This window comes from Theropithecus gelada, chromosome 9, assembly GCF_003255815.1.
Source record: "Theropithecus gelada isolate Dixy chromosome 9, Tgel_1.0, whole genome shotgun sequence".
Classification (NCBI taxonomy): domain Eukaryota; kingdom Metazoa; phylum Chordata; class Mammalia; order Primates; family Cercopithecidae; genus Theropithecus; species Theropithecus gelada.
In genome coordinates, this window is record NC_037677.1 from 65,404,172 (window position 1) to 65,424,567 (window position 20,396).

Below are 20,396 nucleotides of genomic sequence, written 5' to 3' on the forward strand. Positions count from 1 at the left end.
TTTTTTTTTTTTTTTTTTTTTTTTTTTGAGACGGAGTCTCACTGTGTCTCCCAGGCTGGAGTGCAGTGGCGCGATCTCGGCTCACTGCAAGCTCCGCCCCCCGGGTTCACGCCATTCTCCCGCCTCAGCCTCCCAAGTAGCTGGGACTACAGGCGCCCGCTACCGCGCCCGGCTAGGTTTTTGTATTTTTAGTAGAGACGGGGTTTCACCATGTTAGCCAGGATAGTCTCGATCTCCTGACCTTGTGATCCACCCGCCTCGGCCTCCCAAAGTGCTGGGATTACAGGCTTGAGCCACCGCGCCCGGCCCGTGCCACATTTTCTTAATCCAGTCTATCATTGATGGACATTTGGGTTGGTTCCAAGTCTTTGCTATTGTGAATAGTACCGCTATAAACCTATGTGTACGTGTGTCTTTATAGCAGCATGATTTATAAACCTTTGGGTATATGCCCAGTAATGGGATGGCTGGGTCAAATGGTATTTCTAGTTATGCATCCTTGAGGAATCACCACACTGTCTTCCACAATGGTTGAACTAGTTATACCCTGTAACATTTTTAACTCATCTTAAAAATTGAGATAAAATTTACTTAACATACAATTCACTATTTAAAATATCTTAAAGTACAATTGAGGCCGGGCGCGGTGGCTCATGCCTGTAATCCCAGCACTTTGGGAGACCCAGGCAGGTGGATCACCTGAGGTCAGGAGTTCAAGACCAACCTGGGCAACATGGTGAAACCCCACCTCTACTAAAAATACAAAAATTAGCCAGGTGTGGTGGTGCATGCTTGTAATCCCAGCTACTCAGGGGGCCGAGGCAGGAGAATTGCTTGAATCCAAGAGGCGGAGGTTGTAGTGAGCTAAGATCACGCCACTGCACTCTAGCCTGGGCAACAAAAGCGAAACTCCGTCTCAAAAAAAAAGTACAATTCAGTGGCTTTTAGTATAGTCAGAAGGTTGTGCCACCATCCCTACCACTACTTCAAGAACCTTTACATCACCCGAAAAAGAAACCCTACCTGTTAACCAATAGCCCCCAATCCCTGCTCTTAGCAGTCTCAGGCAACCACTAACATTTCTGTCTATACTGTCCTAGACATTTCCTATAAAGAGGATCATACAATATGTGGCCTTTTATGTGTTGATTTTCTTTGTTTTAGCACATTGATTTTAGGGTTCATCCATGTTGTGGCATGTATCAGAACTCATTCCATTTTATGGTTAACATTGCGTGTTCTTTATTTCTTAATTTTTTTGAGACAGAGTCTCGCTCTGTGCCCAGGCTGGAGTGCAGCGGTGTGATCTCGGCTCACTGCAGGCTCCGCCTCCCGGGTTCACGCCATTCTCCTGCCTCGGCCTCCCAAGTAACTGGGACTATAGGTGCCCGCCACCACGCCTGGCTAATTTTTTGTATTTTTAGTAGAGACGGGGTTTCACCGTGTTAGCCAGGATGGTCCCGATCTCTTGACCTCATGATCTGCCCACCTCGGCCTCCCAAAGTGCTGGGTTTACAGGCGTGAGCCACCGCTCCCGGCCAAAGGGCTTTTAAACGTCCAATTTGAGAGATATGTTACTTCGTTTATTCCCTTCCCTATGAACCCACTGAGGAAGAATCCTGAAAGTCTCTCTTCTGGACAGGCACAGTGGCTCACACCTGTAATCCCAACACTTTGAGAGGTTAACATGGGAGGATTGCTTCGAAGCCGAAAGTTCAAGACCAGCCTAGGCAACATAGCAAGACCCCTGTCTCTATTTTTAAAAATTAAAATTAAAGTCTCTCCTTTCATTGTCATTGTGACGCTGAACACCTATGGAAGCTCTTCAGCAGAGGACTGGGCTTTGAAACAACTGATGAAATTAGCTGGGCGTGATGGCATGACGGGTAATCCCAGCTACTCTAGAGGCTGAGGCAGGAGAATCGTTGAACCCAAGAGGCGGAGGTTGCAGTGAGCCAAGATCTCACGCTTGCACTCCAGCCTGGGCAACAGAGCAAGACTACCTCTAAGAAAAGGGGGAGGGGAGGGGAGAGGAAGGAGGGGACGGGAAGGGGGGAACTGATGAGAGAGCCTGAGGAGCCATTTTAAACAATGGGGAACACTCAGATTGTGTAGTAATGAGAGATCCAAACACCAAGCAGTCCAGGAGCTTTCAGTTTGTCATGTATGCCACTGTGGAGACAACATGAATACAAGGTCACACAAGGAGGATGGAAGAATTGTGGAACCGAAGAAAGCTGTCCTAAGATTCTCAGATTCTTAAGATTCTTGGCCGGGCGCGGTGGCTCAAGCCTGTAATCCCAACACTTTGGGAGGCTGAGACGGGTGGATCATGAGGTCAGGAGATCGAGACCATCCTGGCTAATACGGTGAAACCCCGTCTCTACTAAAAATACAAAAAACTAGCCGGGCGAGGTGGTGGGCGCCTGTAGTCCCAGCTACTCAGGAGGCTGAGGCAGGAGAATAGCGTAAACCCGGGAGGCGGAGCTTGCAGTGAGCTGAGATCCGGCCACTGCATTCCAGCCTGGGCGACAGAGAAAGACTCCATCTCAAAAAAAAAAAAAAAAAAAAAAAAGATTCTGGCCAGGGGCGGTGGTTCATGCCTGTAATCCCAGCACTTTGGAAAGCCAAGGTGGGCATATCGTCTAAAGTCAGGAGTTCGAGGCTAGCCTGGCCTACGTGGCAAAACCCCGTCTCTACTAAAAAATACAAAAAATTAGCTGGGTATGGTAGTGGGCGCATGTAATCCCAGCTACTTGGGAGGCTGAGGCAAGGGAATCGCTTGAACCTGGGAGGCAGAGGTTGCAGTGAGCCGAGATCACGCCATTGCACTTCAGCCTGGGTAACAGAGTGAGACTCTGTCTCAAAAAATAAATAAATAAAAATAAAAAGCCTAAGATCAAAATCAATCACTATTCTTGCTATACTTACGTAAATAATGAGGCCAAGTTTAATGACTAGACTTACTTTGCAAACAAGTCAGCCTTTGATCATCTTTAATAAAAATAAGGGTGATTTTAGAGACAGTATAGTTTCAGTGGAAAACTATAGAACATCCTCGTGATTATCAGATTCTAGTCTTGGCCGGGCGCAGTGGCTGATGCCTGTAATCCCAGCACTTTGGGAGGCCGAGGCAGGCGGATCACCTGAGGTCAGGAGTTCAAGACCATCCTGGCCAACATGGTGAAACCCTGACTCTACTAAAAATACAAAATTAGCTGGGCGTGGTATCAGGTGCCTGTAATCCCAGCTACTTGGGAGGCTGAGGCAGGAGAATTGGTTGAACCCAGGAGGCGGAGGTTGCAATGAGCTGAGATCGTGCTATTGCACTCCAGCCTGGGCAACAACAGCGAAACTCCGTTCATAATTAAAAAAAAAAAAAATTCTAGTCTTGTTCATCGTCTTAGAGGTCCATCTGCAGACTGACCTGGATCCTAAATTCTTCTAGTTTCCTTCAGTATCTGGCTATAACTCTCCAAACTATTATTTCCAATTTTTTTTCCACCCTTATGGCTTAGAGTCACAAAATATTAAAACTGCTCATTTTCCCAGAGCCTTGCTAGCCAAAGCTGGAAAATGTGATACAAACTTAAAAGAAATCAACTTTGTGCTTGCTACTGGGTGGACCAATCAGAAACTTCATCAGAAACACCAAATGTCATTACCAGAGACATTCAAACTCTAAACCAGGAAATCCATTGGGTTGCTATCCTCAAGCCCAACATCTAAAAATCTTATTGACTCACTGCCCTCTAGATTCAGAAACTGGGTTTCTATTAATCGTTATTTTTCTTCATAGAAGTTCCCCCTTATTAAATTCTTGACTGCTAACAATCCAGTGAATATTCTCTGCTACCAAGGCCCAACAGATGATTCAGCTGGTCCTTAAAGAATAAAAGGTGATTGAATGAAAAAATAGACTTAAATTGTGCAAAGGAAAGAAAAGAGAGGCAACTAGTCTGGGCAACATGGCAAGACCCCGTCTCTACAAAAACAAAAACAAAAACAAAAATTAGCCGGGCGTGGTGGCATGCACCCTGTAGTACCAGCTATTTTGGAGGCTGAGGTGGGAGGATCACTTGAGCCTGGGAGACGGAGGTTGCAGTGAGCCTAGATGGCGTCACTGCACTCTGGTCTGGGTGACAGAGTGAGACCCTGTCTCAAAAAAAAAAGAAAGAGGAAGGAAGGAAAAAAGAAAGAAAGAAAGGGAGTGAGGGAAAGAAAGAGAGAGGAAAGAAGGAAGGAAGGTTGGCTAGGCTAGTTGATTGGGAGGCCAAGGTGGGTAGATCACCTGAGGTCAGGAGTTTGAGACTAGCCTGCACAACATGGTGAAACCCCATCTCTAGTAAAAATGCAAAAATAAGCCAGGTGTGGTGGCACGCACCTGTAGTTCCAGCTACTCCGGAGGCTGAGGCAGGAGAATCCCTTGAACCCGGGAAGTGGAGGTTGCAGTGTGCTGAGATTATGCCACTGTACTCCAGCCTGGGTGACAGAGCGAGACTCTGTCTTAAGACAGAAAAAAAAAAAGAAAAAAAAGAAAACAAGAAAAGAGAAGAGACTGATAGAGATTCTCTGCTTGACCAAACTTTAGTCAGGCTCCTGACCTTGACCTAGGCCCACCTGTGCACTTTATTCTAAAACCCACTTTTACTTGTATTTACTGTTTTTTGAAAGACAGGGTCTTCCCGGGCGGGCGCGGTGGCTCAAGCCTGTAATCCCAGCACTTTGGGAGGCCGAGACGGGCGGATCACGAGGTCAGGAGATCGAGACCACCCTGGCTAACATGGTGAAACCCCGTCTCTACTAAAAAATACAAAAAAACTAGCCGGGCGCGGTGGCGGGCACCTGTAGTCCCAGCTACTCGAGAGGCTGAGGCGGGAGAATGGCGTAAACCCGGGAGGCGGAGCTTACAGTGAGCTGAGATCCGGCCACTGCCCTCCAGCCTAGGCGACGGAGCAAGACTCCGTCTCAAAAAAAAAAAAAAAAGAAAGACAGGGTCTTCCCATGGTGCCCAGGCTGATGTGCAGTGGCTATTCACAGGTACAATCATAGCACAATGCAGCCTCGAACTCCTGGCCTCAGGCATTCCTCTGGATTTAGCCTCCTAAGTAGCTGGGACTAAAAGTGTGCACCACTATACCCAGCTCAAATCCAGTTTTAGCAAAGAACCCTGTTAAGTAAGTTTGTCAAGAGCCCCTCCAACCCTGGACTTAGCCTCCTGAGTAGCTGGGACTAAAAGTGTGCACCACTATACCCAGCTCAAATCCGGTTTTAGCAAAGGACCCTATTAAGTAAGTTTGTCAAGAGCCCCTCCAACCCCTTTTTTTATTTTTATTTTTGAGACATACTGTCACTCTGTAGCCCAGGCTGGAGTGCAGTGGCATGATCTCGGCTCACTGCAACCTCTGCCTCCTGTGTTCAAGCAATTCTCATGTCTCAGCCTCCCGAGTAGCTGGAATTACAGGCACACACCACCATGCCCAGCTAATTTTTGCATTTTTGGCAGAGACAGGGTTTCACCATTTTGGCCAGGCTGGTCTTGAACTCCTGACCTAAAGTGATCCGCCCACCTCAGGCTCCAAAAGTGCTGGGATTACAGGAATGAGACACCGTGCCCATTCCAAGAACCCCCCCACACTTGATATCTAATCACCCTCAATATCTGATCAAGTTCCTCATCCTCCACCAACCACCAGAGTGCTGTCTCATCACCTCTACCTGTCTTCAGCAATAATCCTGTTAAATGAGTTTAGTCAGAATTCCCGGACTCTGATGTTACCTGTTAGTAATGTTGTTTTCCTTTCTTTTTTGAGAGAAGGTTTCACTCTGTCACCCAGGCAGCAGTGCTGGAGTGCAGTGGCATGATCACAGCTCATTGTGGCCTTGATCTGCTAGATTCAAGAAATCTGTCCACCTCAGCCTCCCAAGTGGCTGGGACTGCAAGCGTGTGCCACCACGCCTGGCTGATTTTTGCAATATTTTTTTTGTAGAGATGGTCTACTTTGTTGCTCAGGCTGGTCACGAACTCTAGCCTCAAGTGATCCTCCTGCCTCAGTCTCCCAAAGCGCTAGGATGACAGATGTGAACCTGGTCCTTAGTAACTTTCTATCCACTGACCCTAACCTGCTCCTTGGCTATAAATTCCCCCCTTGCCCATGTTTTATTCAGAGTTTAGGCCAACTCTCTTTCCCACTGTAAAATCCCATTGTAGTGGTCCCTATACATAATCGTAATGGTCCCAAGTAAAGTCTTCCTTATCGTGCTTCAAAAAATGTCATTCTTTTTTTTCTTTTTCTTTTTGAGACGGTGTCTCGCTCTGTCACCCAGGCTGGAGTGCACTGGTGTAATCTTGGCTCACTGCAACCTCCACATCTCGGGTTCAAGCGATTCTCCTGCCTCAGGCTCCTGAGTAGCTGGGAATACAGGCGCCCGCCACCACACCCGGCTAATTTTTGTATTTTTAGTAGAGACGGGTTTTCACCATGTTGGTCAGGCTGGTCTCGATGTCCTGACCTCATGATCCGCCTGCCTTGGCCTCCCAAAGTGCTGGGATTATAGGCGTGAGCCACCGTGCCCGGCCCTTTTTTTTTTTTTTTTAATGTAATATACGGACATTGTAAAAAGGCTTGAGTGACACACATCTCACACATGAAAACTCAACGATCACAATTATGACTACAAACAGATTTTAAAAACTTCTCTTTAACACAATAGATATACCACGTTTTGCTTATCCACACATTAGTTCATCTATTACGTTTTTCTACTTTGGGGCTAGTATGAATAATGCTGCTATGAGTTGAAGGAAACCAGAATATGTCATCCCAAAACATGCCTCTTTGACATAACAATTACTTCGAACTGAGGGCAATTAATAGCTTGTAGAAAAGATAATACTGCCTAGGTGCCGTGGCTCACACCTGTAATCCCAGCACTTTGGGAGGCTGAGGCAGGCGGATCACGAGGTCAGGAGTTTGAGACCAGCCTGACCAACATGGTGAAAACCCATCTCTACTAAAAATACGAAAATTAACTGGACGTGGTGATGCGCACCTGTAATCCCAGTTACTTAGGAGGCTGAGGCAGGAGAATGACTTGAACGCGGGAGGCAGAGGTTGCAGTGAGCTGAGATCATGCCACTGCACTCCGTTCTGGGCAACAGAATTGAGACTCCGTCTCAAAAAAAAAAAAAAAAAGTTAATACTAAAAAAATTACCAAAATAATAATAAAATTTATTTTATTTATTTTTATTTGTTTTTTTGAGATGGAGTTTCACTCCTGTTGCCCAGGCTGGAGTGCAATGGTGCGATCTCAGATCATTGCAATCTTTGCCTCCCAGGTTCAAGTGATTCTCTTGCCTCAGCATCCAAAGTAGCTGGGATTATAGGCATGTGTGACCAAGCTCAGCTAATTTTTTGTATTTTTAGTAGAGTTAGGGTTTCACCATGTTCGCCAGGCTGGTCTCCTGCTCTGGACCTCAGGTGATCCACCCGCTTCAGCCTCCCAAAGTGCTAGGATTACAGGCGTGAGCTGCCAAGCCTGGCCAATAATAATAATTTTATTTTTATTTTTATTTTTTGAGATGGAATCTCGCTGTGTCGCCCAGGCTGGAGTTCAGTGGTACGATCTCAGCTCACTGCAACCTCCACCTCCCGGGTTCAAGCAGTTCTTCTGCTTCAGCCTCCTGAGCAGCTGAGACTACAGGCGCGCACCACCACACCTGGCTGATTTTTTGTATTTTTAGTAGAGATGGTTTCACCATATTGACCAGGCTGGTCTCAAACTCCTGACCTCGTGATCCACCACCTCAGCCTCCCAAAGTGCTGGGATTACAGGTATGAGTCACCACCTCGGCAATAATTTTTTTAAAAGGCAATTAAGAATACAAAATTAGCCAGGCGTGCTGCATGTCTGTAATCCCAGCTACTGGGGAGGCTGAGGCAGGAGAATTGCTTGAACCCAGGAGGCAGAGGTTGTGGTGAGCCAAGATCGTGCCATTGCACTCCAGCCTGGGCAACAAGAGCAAAACTCGGTCTCAAAAAAAAAAAAAAAAAAAAAGGCAATTAAGAAACAGGAAAATGAGCTAGGTGGAGTGGCTCACCCCTGTAATCCTAGTACTCTGGGAGGCTGCGGTGGGTGAATCCCTTGAATCCAGGAGTTTGAGACCAGTGTAAGTGACATGGAGAAACATGTCTCTACAAAAAATACAAAAATGCCAGGCTCGGTGGCTCATGCCTGTAATGCCAGCACTTTGGGAACCCGAGGCGTGTAGATCACCTGAGGTTGGGAGTTCGAGACCAGCCTGACCAACATGGAGAAACCCCATCTGTACTAAATATGTAAAATTAGGGCCGGGTGCGGTGGCTCACACCTGTAATCCCAGCACTTTGGGAGGCCGAGGCGGGTGGATCACAAGGTCAGGAGATCGAAACCATCCTGGCTAACATGTGAAACCCCCTCTCTACTAAAAATACAAAAAATTAGCCGGGTGTGGTGGTGGATGCCTGCAGTCCCAGCTACTCGGGAGGCTGAGGCGGGAGAATGATGTGAACAGAGTGAAACTCCATCTCAAAAAATAAAATAAAATAAAATAAAAATAAGTGGGGGTGGTGGTGCACGTCTGTAATCCCAGCTACTTGGGAGGCTGAGGCACAAGAGTCACTCAAACCTGGGAGGCAGAGGTTGCTGCAGTGAGTGGAGATCACGCCATTGAACTACAGCCTGGGCAACAGTGAGACCAGAGAAAGAAAAAAAGAAAAGAAAAGAAATTGTTCCATATCCAGATAGAAATTGCTTCCCCTCCCCCACTTTTTTTTTTTTTTAAACCATTGAAGTACCTATTCTTGTGTGAATTTGCTGTATGATATTTACTCAATCTAAAATGGATGGGTATTTAGGCCCTTTTTTATTCTTTTTTTTTTTTGGAGATGGAGTCTAGTGCAGTGGCTGGATCTTGATCTCAGCTCACTGCAAGCTCCAGCTCTGGGGTTCAAGAAATTCTCCTGTCTCAGCCTCCCAAATAGCTGGGATTACAGGCACGTGCCACCATGCCTGGCTAATTTTTGTATTTTTAGTAGAGACGGGATTTCACCATGTTGGCCAGGCTCGTCTCGAACCTCAGGTGAACTGACCTCAGGTGAACTGACCTCCGGTGAACTGCCTGCTTCGGCCTCCCAAAGTGCTGGGATTACAGGCATGAGCTGCTTATTCTTCTTTACTTTCATAGGCAGTGCTGCAATAAACAACTTCGTGATTATGTGATTTCACTTGTGTATAATTTTATCAGTAGAATACCTTCTTAAGGCTGGGAAAAGTGGCTCATGACTATAATCCTAGCATTTTGGGAGGATGAGGTGGGAGAATTGCTTGAGGCCAAGAGTTTAAGACCAACCTCACCAACATAGCAAGACCCCCATCTCTAAAAAATAAAAACATTCTTAAAAGGATTGCTTGGTCACAGTTTTCATGCATTTATGATTTTAATAGTTACTGCCAATTCTACATCCATAAGAATTATACCAATTTATGGCTGGCTATGGTGGCTCACGCCTATAATCCCAACACTCTGGGAGGCCGAGGCAGGCAGATCATGAGGTCAGGAGTTTGAGACCAGCCTGGCCAACATGGTGAAACCTTGTCTCTACTTAAAATACAAAAATTATTCAGGCATGGTGGCACGCACCTATAATCCCAGCTACTTAGGAGGCTGAGGCGGGAGAATCACTTGAACCTAGGAGGCAGAGGTTGCAGTGATCCAAGATCGCGCCACTGTACTCCAGCCTGGGCAACAGAGCGGGACTCCATCTCAGAAAAAAAAAAAAAAGAATTATACCAATTTATACTCCACCAGCACTTTATGGGAGCACTGAATAATGGTGCTTTATGGCATAACAAACCATCACAAAATGTAGTGGCTTAAAATATCAATATCTGCTAGCTCTGTGGAATGACTGGGCTCAGCTATCTGGCTATTGCTTAAGGACTCTCATATTCTTGTATTCACATGGCAGCTGGAGCTAGAGTTACCTGATTCTCACATGCCCAGTGTTGTTTCTTAAGTCAGAATCTAGCACTTCAGTACTCCATTACTCTCAGCTTCTTTTTTGCCCAGAGCAACCTGACCTTCACTCGTAATACCTTGGGGCTCCAAAGTGAAGAAGGGAACACTGTCAACTCAAATTCCAGAAGGTGGAAGAACAGTTGCCACCACTCCATGGGGATATGTCATGCACAAAAAGAGAGGAAAGGAATGGATGGTGGCCATCGTTGGCATCTTAATGTAGTAATAGTATTTTTCTTACTATGCATGAAGATATCTTTTTATACTTGTAAGAGACATTTGTATTTCCTTTTCTATTAGCCAATTGTTCCTATCCTTTATTCTATTTCCATTAGGCCACTGATCCTTATTCATTCTTGATAGCTCATTATTTTAGTCTTCTGTTATATGAGCTTCAATTTTTTTTTTTTTTTTGAGATGGAGTTTCACTCTTGTTGCCCAGGCTGGCGTGCAATAGTGTGATCTCGGCTCACCACAACCTCCGTCTCACAGGTTCAAGCAATTCTCCTGCCTCAGCCTCCTGAGTAGCTGGGATTACAGGCATGAGCCTCCGCGCCCGGCCAAGCTTCAAATATTTAATGTTAGGTTTTGACTTCTTTTGTTTTTTCAAATTTGATTTTGGGAAAATTTTTTGTACAGAAGGTTCCATTTTCACTATTTTTTGTGTTTTTTTTTTCTGGACAGAGTTTCACTCTTTTTGCCTAGGCCTGAGTGCAATGGCATAATCTTGGCTCACTGCAATCTCCACCTCCTGGATTCAAGCGGTTCTCCTGCCTTAGCCTCCCAAGTAGCTGGGATTACAGGACACCACGCCCGGCTAATTTTGTTTTTTTAGTAGAGACAAGGTCTCTCCATGCTGGTCAAACTTCTGACTTCAGGTGATCCACCTGCCTCGAGCTCCCGAAGTGCTGGGATTATAGGCGTGAGCCACCTCGCCCAGCCATTTTTGTATTATTTTAGCAGAGACGGGGTTTCGCCATTGTTTGCCAGGCTGGTCTTGAACTCCTTACCTCAAGGGATCCGTTCCCCTCTGCCTGCCAATGTGCTGGGATTGCAGGCGTGAGCCACCATGCCCGGACTATTATTTATTTTTTAAATTTAAAATTTTGTTGAGACAGATTTTCTCTCTGTCACCCAGGCTGAAGTGCAGTGCTGCTATCACAGCTCGCTGCAGTCTCAACATCTCTGGCGCAAGCAATCCTCCCATCTCAGCCTCTCAAGTAGCTAGGACTACAAGCTCAGCCTACCTCGCCCAGACATTTTTATTTTTTATTTATTTATTTTTTTGAGACAGAGTCTCACACTGTTGCCTCGGCTGGAGTGCAATGGCACAATCCTGGCTCACTGCAACCTCCACCTTACAGAATCAAGCAATTCTCCTTGCCTCAGCCTCCGAAGTAGCTGGTATTACAGGCACCCACCACCACACTGGATAATTTTTTTGAATTTTTAGTAGAGACAGAGTTTCACTATGTTGGCCAGACTGATCTCGAACTCCTGACCTCATGATCCGACTGCCTTGGCCTCCTGAAGTGCTAGGATTACAGGCGTGAGCCACCACACCAGGCCTTAAATTTTTGTAGAGATGAGATCCCACTATGTTGCCTGAAATATTCTCAAACTCCTGGCTTCAAGCAGTCTTCCCTGCTTGCCTCCCAATGTGCTGGGATTATAGGTGTGAGCCACCATGCCCAGCCTTATTATTTTTATATAGTTAAATTGGTAATTTTTTCTTTTATGCCTCTTAAATTTTGTGACATGCTTTTCCCACTCTGAAATTATAAAAAATAAATGTTCCGATTGTTTCTTATACAATTTTTATGTTGTTTGTTTTTATTTAGAGATAGGATCTTGCTATGTTGCCCAGGCTGGCTGGACTTAAACTACTGGGCTAAAGCAGTCCTCCTGCCTCTGCCTTCTTGGTAGCTGAGACTACAGGCATACACCCTCATGCCCAGTAACATATAATTTTTCTTTTTTTTTGAGATGCAGTCTCACTGTTGCCCAGGCTGGAGTCCAGTGGCGCAATCTCAGCTCACTGCAACCTCTGCCTCCCAGATTCAAGTGATTCTCCTGCCTCAGCCTCCCGAGTACCTGGGATTATAGGCACCCGCCACCACAACCAGCTAATTTTTTGATAGAGACAGGGTTTCACCATGTTGGCCAGGCTTTAACTCCTTTAACTCCTGACCTCAGGTGATCCACCCGCCTTGGCCTCTCAAAGTGCTGGGATTGTTGTGGGTGTGAGCCACCACACCCAGCCAATCTTTTTTTTTTTTTTTTGAGGCAGGGTCTCACTTTGTTACCCAGGCTGGAGTGTAGTGGCTCCATCTCAACTCATTGCAGCCTCAACCTTTTGGGTTCAAGTGAGCCTCCCGTCTCAGTCTACCAAGTCGCTGGGACTACATGTGCTTGCCAACACACCTGGCTAATTTTGTTGTACTTTTTGTAGAGATGGGGTTTCCCTACCTTGCCCAGGCTGGTCTCAAACTCTTGAGCTCAAGTGATCCACCACCTCAGCCACCCAAATTGTTAGGATTACAAGCATGAGCCACCACACCTGGCCTGTAATGGAATTTTTATGAAAAGTAAACTAGAGGCCGGGCGTGGTGGCTCAAGCCTGTAATCCCAGCACTTTGGGAGGCTGAGGCAGGTGCATCACCTGAGGTCAGGAGTTCGAGAACAGCCTGGCCAACATGGTGAAATACCGTCTCTACTAAAAACACAAAAATTGCCGGGTGCGGTGGCTCACGCCTATTATCCCAGCACTTTGGGAGGCCGAGGCGGGCAGATCACGAGGTCAGGAGATCAAGACCATCCTGGCTAACACGGTGAAACCCCGTCTCTACTAAAAATACAAAAACAAACAAACAAAAAAAACCAAATTAACCTGGCGTGGTGGTGGGATCCTGTAGTCCCAGCTACTTGGGAGGCTGAGGCAGGAGAACGGCGTGAACCTGGGAGGCGGAGCTTGCAGTGAGCCGAGGTTGTACCACTGCACTCCAGCCTGGGCGACTGAGCAAGACTCTGTCTCAAAAAAATAAATAAAATAAATAAATAAAATAAAATAAAATAAAATAAATAAAAAAATACAAAAAAATTAGCCGGGCGTGGTGGCAGGCACCTGTAGTCCCAGCTACTCAGGAGGCTGAGGCAGGAGATGGCCTGAACCCGGGAGGCAGAGCTTGCAGTGAGCCAAGATCACACCACTGCATTCCAGCCTGGGCAACAGAGCAAGACCCTGTCTCAAAAAAATAAAAATAATACAATAAAATAAATAAAAAATACAAAAAAATTAGCCGGGCGTGGTGGCAGGCGCCTGTAGTCCTAGCTGCTGGAGAGACTGAGGCAGGAGAATGGCGTGGACCCGGGAGGCAGAGCTTGCAGTGAGCCAAGATTGCGCCACTGCACTCCAGCCTGGGCAACAGAGCAAGACTCCGTCTCAAAAAAAAAAAAAAAGTTAGCCAGGCGTCATTGTGCACACCTGTAATCCTAGCTACTCAGGAAGTTGAGGCAGGAGAATTGCTTGAACCTAGGAGGCAGAGGTTGCAGTGAGCTGAGATCGCCCCACTGCACTCTAGCCTGGGCGACAGAGTGAGACTCTGTCTCAGAAAAAAAAAAAAAAAAAAAAAAAAAAATTTAATATTGAAGTCTTTAAAATACTGTTGGCTTCAAGGCGCAATGGCCTATGCCTGTAATCCCAGCACTTAGGGAGACAGTGGTGGGCGGATCACCCGAGGTCAGGAGTTTGAGACCAGCTTGGCTAACATGGTGAAACCATGTCTCTACTAAAAATACAAAAATTAGCCAGATGTGGTAGTGCACCCCTATAATCGCAGCTACTCAGGAGACTGAGGCAGGAGAATCACTTGAACCAGGAGGCAGAGGTTGCAGTGAGCTAAGATCGTGCCACTGTACCCCAGCCCAGGCGACAAAGTGAGACTGTCTCAAAAAAAAAAAAAAAAAAAGTAAAAACAGTAAAATACTGTTGGCAAACTGCATTCAGAATTAAGTTTAAATTTAGCAGACTTAAGGAAAAGTATTAAGTTTATTGAAACAATTGTAAAGCCAAGTAAGGACATGAGTAGAGTAACAGCTCTGCCAATTACTAGGGCTGTGAACTTAATAAGTTTCAGAATAGATCTATGTAATGAGGTTGATAAGAGTCCTTAATAGAATCACCACGGGAATTACATAATTTATATAAAGTGTAAGGTTTCTGGCATGTAATAAGCATTTCATAAATGCTAGCCATTTTGATTTTATGGTGAGCACATGCATACGTTTAGTCATCTCCAAATATTAAATCTTATAGTCCTTTGTAGTTAAAATGTGTGAATTTTATTGAATATTAAAACTTTTAAATGTGATTTTTAGGAGGAAAGAAAAATTAGACTATCAGGTGCAAAATAGAAGTATAAAATTTATTTAAAACCACCCACAAAGTTCTGTGTAATCAGGAATGATACAATTTGCAATAGTTTTTTTTTAAAAAAACTCATGACAAAGATTTAAAATATATTTTCAATTACAGTATTCATTTAGCCTTATTCAGTTAGAACAATTAAAAAAAACCTTTATGCTCTAAATAAATGACACACAAGGAAAATATAACAATTTCCACAACTACCTTTACATGTATGTTTCAACACTAATACATTTCAATGCATTTTGCTACATAAACATGAAATCATGTACAACTGCTGTGCACCAAAATTTAGCTTAATTAGATCTTTCAAGTAACATGCAATTCCAACTCACAAGTCTTCAAGTACTGCTAGTAAGTGTTCCCTTGTTTGCAGAGGATTAAATGTTGATCATGAATTGACATTATCTTAATTAAAATGATCACTTTCCTTTCTACATGGTGAAGTGCTTTTTCTTTTACTGCTTCCCCCGTATGTTAAGAATGAAATCGGATATTTGTGAAGTTTTAAAAGCATTTCCTTGCTAAGATATTTCATTGTAAAGGATACTTAATATAGTAGGATGCAATAGGTAAAAGTCCCCCAAAGCAAAAATTCAAAGGTAAATAATAAATAGTAAACATATCCTGAAGAGAGAAAGAAGTCAGCTAAAAGACAGGAATATTAGCTTATGAAATTAGTATTTCTGTATTGGGAATTCAGTATTATTCTATTTCACCATGGTAAAGAATCTGCTTATATTTTACTCCCACCAATGATAGACATTCTGGCTTCTCCTTTGAATTAAGGTAATGGTACGCAAGTGATAATTAAGCATATAGCATGAGAAAAAGATAAACTAGAAGTTAATGACTTTCTTCCTGCCAAATAGCTTTGCAAGTTTCTTGTTAGGGAACACTTCATGATTTCTTAATAACCTAACTAAATATGACCATCCACCCACATATCACAATGTAAAAACTGCCCTTAGTTTATACTATAAACCACTTCTGGAAAAATATTTATCTTAAAGCACCTATCACAATGTTATTTCATAAAAGTTAAAAAAAATATGAACATACATTGCAATAAAATATTTAATTTTTTTCAGGAGCTATTTTTGTAAAGTCCCAGTTGTCAACTATTTCATCATCACAAACAGGCATTGATGAGGACAGGCAGTTACTGAACTGAATCACCAAAAGGGGAATTTATTTGAATATCTAGAGTTGTTTGGCCTGTTTGTGTGTGTGACTCAGAATGTGCTAATTAGATAGCCAAAACATCCTACCTCTTTATATTTATAAAGATATTTATATTTATAAAGAGGTTATTTTAAAATTTACAAATACATCTCATTTTTCATTATTTAAAAATTTACAAATACATCTTATTATTTTTCTTAACTCTCTGAGCAAATCTCTGGGTTAGCCTTTGACCCACAGATTTTATGTGGCAAGAATCAAAGCAAAGCAAACAAAACGAATTCAATTAAGTGGGAGACACTACTATCTCTTAGAGAGGGAGTCTTGCTCTGTCTTAGAGATACCAACAATTTGGCTTTTTTTTTTTTTGAGTTGGAGTCTCACTCTGTCACTCAGGTTGGAGTCCAGTGGCACAATCTTGGCTCACTGCAACCTCCGCCTCCCGGGTTCAAGCAATTCTGTGCCTCAGCCTCCCAAGTAGCTGGGATTACAGGTATCCATCACCATGTCTGGCTAATTTTTGTGTTTTTAGTAGAGATGGGGGTTTCACCATCTTGGCCAGGCTGGTCTTGAACTCCTGACCTTGTGATCCACCTGCCTTTGTCTCCCAAAGTGCTGGGATTACAGGCGTGAGCCACCACACCCGGCCCAATTTTGCATTTTTACGATCAGGAATTGGGAACTAAATTGTTTACCTACCACATTTCCTTCAAAAACCCCTGCATTTCAAGATAACAAATACATTAAATTTTGATTGTGAGGTGCTTAACCTAGTTTTTTAAAAAAGTAATATTAAAAAATATATTATTTAGGAGATTTCTCCCTGTTTTAGTACTACAGGGATATTTTTTATAAAAAGAGCTTTTTATAAGGAGGAAAAAATATAAAACTTCATAAATCTAAGCCCTATTGTGGAATTTAGGTAATTTGGGAGACCTTCTTTAGTACACATAAGAAACTAGCTGGCTAAATAAATAATGGAAACAAAATACTTCAGAAGCATGTTTTTTGCAAATGAACAAATTTTATATTCTCAGATCAGGTGTGACAAAATTTCTACTCAGCAACATCCTCTCCAAGTCATTGTTCATGATGCAGAAATTTAGCAGTCTACCGGTAATAAATATTTTAGTCTCTGATTGATTGACTTGCTGTGTAACTTGGAGCCAGCCATTTACTATTCTTGCCATCTGCACATTCCTCACCTCTAAGATGGGAACAATGTTCTCCGTCTAACCCTTAGTAATGGGCAGAAAAAGCTCCACATAGTAAAGCAGTTTGATAATCTGAAACATTATATAGCATGAGGATTATACCTTTGATTACTACCGTTGCTTTCAAAATGGTTCCTAAATTTTAGCAGCAATTTTTCAGATAAAATTAGTACAGAGTGGAGAGAAGAAATATTAAAAATATTTCTTGCTTTTAAGCAGGTAGAGTTAACCCTCAGATTGCTGATAGGAGCACAATGCTTCTTCCGTTCTGTCCCTTAATTTCCCCTTCTTATGGTCAAAAGCGTTTCTGATGGTTTACTTGTGCCTCCTCTTCCAATTACTTTCAGTTCATTTCCTAATCTTTCTCACCCAGATTATAGAATAATCCCTATCCCTGCCAAAACCAAAGAATTCCAATGGAGTAAATTTACATTAGATGTAGTAAAGCCATACAGAAGAACTTAGAATATTTAACTTCATACACAATTTTTACATAAAACACTCAAAAACTAATAAATAAGAGTTAAACATTGTTGGGATTGGTAAAGTAAGAGAGAGCACTCAATATTAACCTGTGGTCTTATGGCTGCTTAACTATTATTCCTAAAAATGGAATTTGCCTAAAACTGAAAAGAGTTGAATACAAGTTTGTGATTTCTTATGATGTTACACCTAAAAGAACTTGCGGGACACAATGGAAAAGACAGCTTTACCAAGATGGTTGCTATTTTTTAAATGAACCACGTGTATTTGTGTAGGGGATCAGAAGAATGGAGACAGGACAGAGAAGGGGAAGCAACAGATTTTTAATTTAAAGAAAATCAGAAAAATAACACTGTAAAAAGAATGAAAGTGCGCTTAGTGATATTGCAGCTTCAGTAAAGTGAGAAAAAAGAAAAATAACAAGTAGAGTGTCTAGTCAAGTGTTATAAGGTTCATACCTTGCCAAATGGAGAAGACGCCAAATTAATTTCCAACATTGTTTCTCCTAAAATGAAAATCTGACAGCTGTAAAATTTCTTTCTTATGAACAAGACAAGGGTCATGACTTACATAACAGCTGCCAAGGACAAAATTTCTATTTTTAGGAAACCTAGCTTTATACTGTTAACGAAGGGTTTTCAAAGTTGCACTAACATAAATTGGTTAAATCAGCTAATGTTTTACATCTAATAATGACATTCCTACCTTGGACCTAGTTTTGCTCCAACATAAAAGACATCTATAGCTGAACAAACTAGAAGAAAATTCATGACCCAGGCAAGATCATAAGTATTACAGTAAAGGTAGGAAAGAAGTACAGCTGATAAAGAAGTGATTGGCGGGGCGCAGTGGCTCACGCCTGTAATCCCAGCACTTTGGGAGGCTGAGGCGGGCAGATCATTTGAGGTCAGGAATTTGAGACCAGCTTGACCTACATAGTGAAATCCTGTCTCTACTAAAATACAAAAATTAGCCGGGTGTGTTGGCGGGCACCTGTAATCCCAGCTACTCGGGAGGCTGAGGTAGGAGAATCGCTTGAACTCGGGAGGCGGAGGTTGCAGTGAGCCGAGGTCACGCCACTACACTCCAGCCTGGGCGACAGAGCAAGACTCCCTCTCAAAAAAAAAAAAAAAAGAAAGAAAGAAAAGAAAAAAATAATTAATGATGGAATTTTAGAGCTAGAAATATTAAATGTTGCATACTATCAAATGAGAAATTAGAACATACTATAAAGGCCCTTAAAGAGAAGTGAAAATGAGGAGTGGCAAAATTAGGAATATCTTTGGATTACTTGAGTAAAATATATCCCTTTTGAAGCAAACAATGGTATATGATTGGAAGCCCAGAAGAAACAGAGAATTAAAAAGTCATCCAGACACTGAAAGGTAGAAAATTAAAATTTGTAGCAAAAAAAAATAATAATAATAATAATATAAAATTTGTAGCTATCAATGCGCAAAAAAATATAGTGATGATGTCCTGCATAAAAGTCAGCTCTACCATCTCAGGAAGTAATAAAGGAACTCAGTTTCCACTTTATATATATAGGAAAAGCAAGAGCATGCCAATAAATCTCAATACATTCTAAGAAAACACACAAATTTAATTTCTGATGAAGAACATACTGACTCTGACTTTCCGAATTGCATTCCAGAGCAATGGATGACATCATTTTCTAAAGCTGTTAAAACTTAGCTCAACATGGAGCATAATTTGATTTGGATAAATGCAGACTCCTTCAGCAATTATGTATTGATTACATTCACTTGGTTGAGTGTGCCACACAACTGGTGTTCAATATACTTATGGGCACGTTTAGGAGCTATGTGCAATAAAATAGTATTCCAATACATGTAGACAGCTACATCAAAATAAACTATGCTGGGACTTAATTGTGAGGCTAACTAGGCAAAGGGCATGAATGAACTCTGTAAGCATGGCTGGGTCATATATACAGTGGAAATACTTTCCTTAATTATTTCAATCATCCACGCCTTTATAACTTCTTGTATATGCTTAACACTAGTTTCAGCGGAATTGAAAGTCTATACAGTATAAGCATTTGATACTTGTTTATTTCCCAGTGGTAAAATACCCTTTGGGTAAGAAAATCAAGTTTCCCTACAGTTCTCAACACAAAGTGGCCTTCATCAGTTTAAATTCTAATTACAATCTAGCATTAAGATTTACTCTCTGGGCCCCAGTGATTCAACTATGTGATTTCTCAGCTGTCTTCCATTGCTATGAAAGGCCACTACTATATGAACTTATTTCAAAATTCTGTTGACATAAATCTCTATAAAAGATCAAAACTCACAGTTGTATTAAATATAGATAAAAAAGATTTCCATGCATCAAGGTGTGAAATTGAAGGTAATAACTATATATCTATTAAAGGTCGCATATAGCTACTGATTTAGTTGGCATATGCAAAGGAAATGCTATGCCCACTGTCAATGGAAGTTTCATGCAATAAAGTCCCACGTCCCAGATAAAAAGTCAATATAATTTTTGTTTTAAAAACTGGTCCAGGGTTATTTTCACACATGCTATTGTGAAATGGTATCAGTAGAAGTCCACTGTAATAATGTTAGAAAGTAGGTTAGTCGTGTGAATTAAATCAGTAGCTTATTTACACAGGGTATTTATTCAATTAAATATGTATTGAGGTTATGTCTTAAGTAAATTACTTATGGATCTCATCTAGTTGAAGTTCTATATTTAATAAATGAAATTATCAACATGCAGACCGAATAACAAAGATGTTGGAATGTTATTTAAGATGTAAACATGTTGCAATAATTTGCCTACAGCTATGCCTTTTCAGATAGCCTCACTTTCCAGTAAGAATGTATTTCAATTATGTTTATGACCTGGTCTATTTGGTACTTTGTAGATGAATTGGAAACAAGAGGTAGGTGAGACTGACAAGCACAAGAAAAAAAAAGGAATTTAACAATGGCTCAAGAGCCATTAGAAATGGAATTTCAGGCCAGGTAGAGTGGCTCATGCTTATAATCCTTGCAC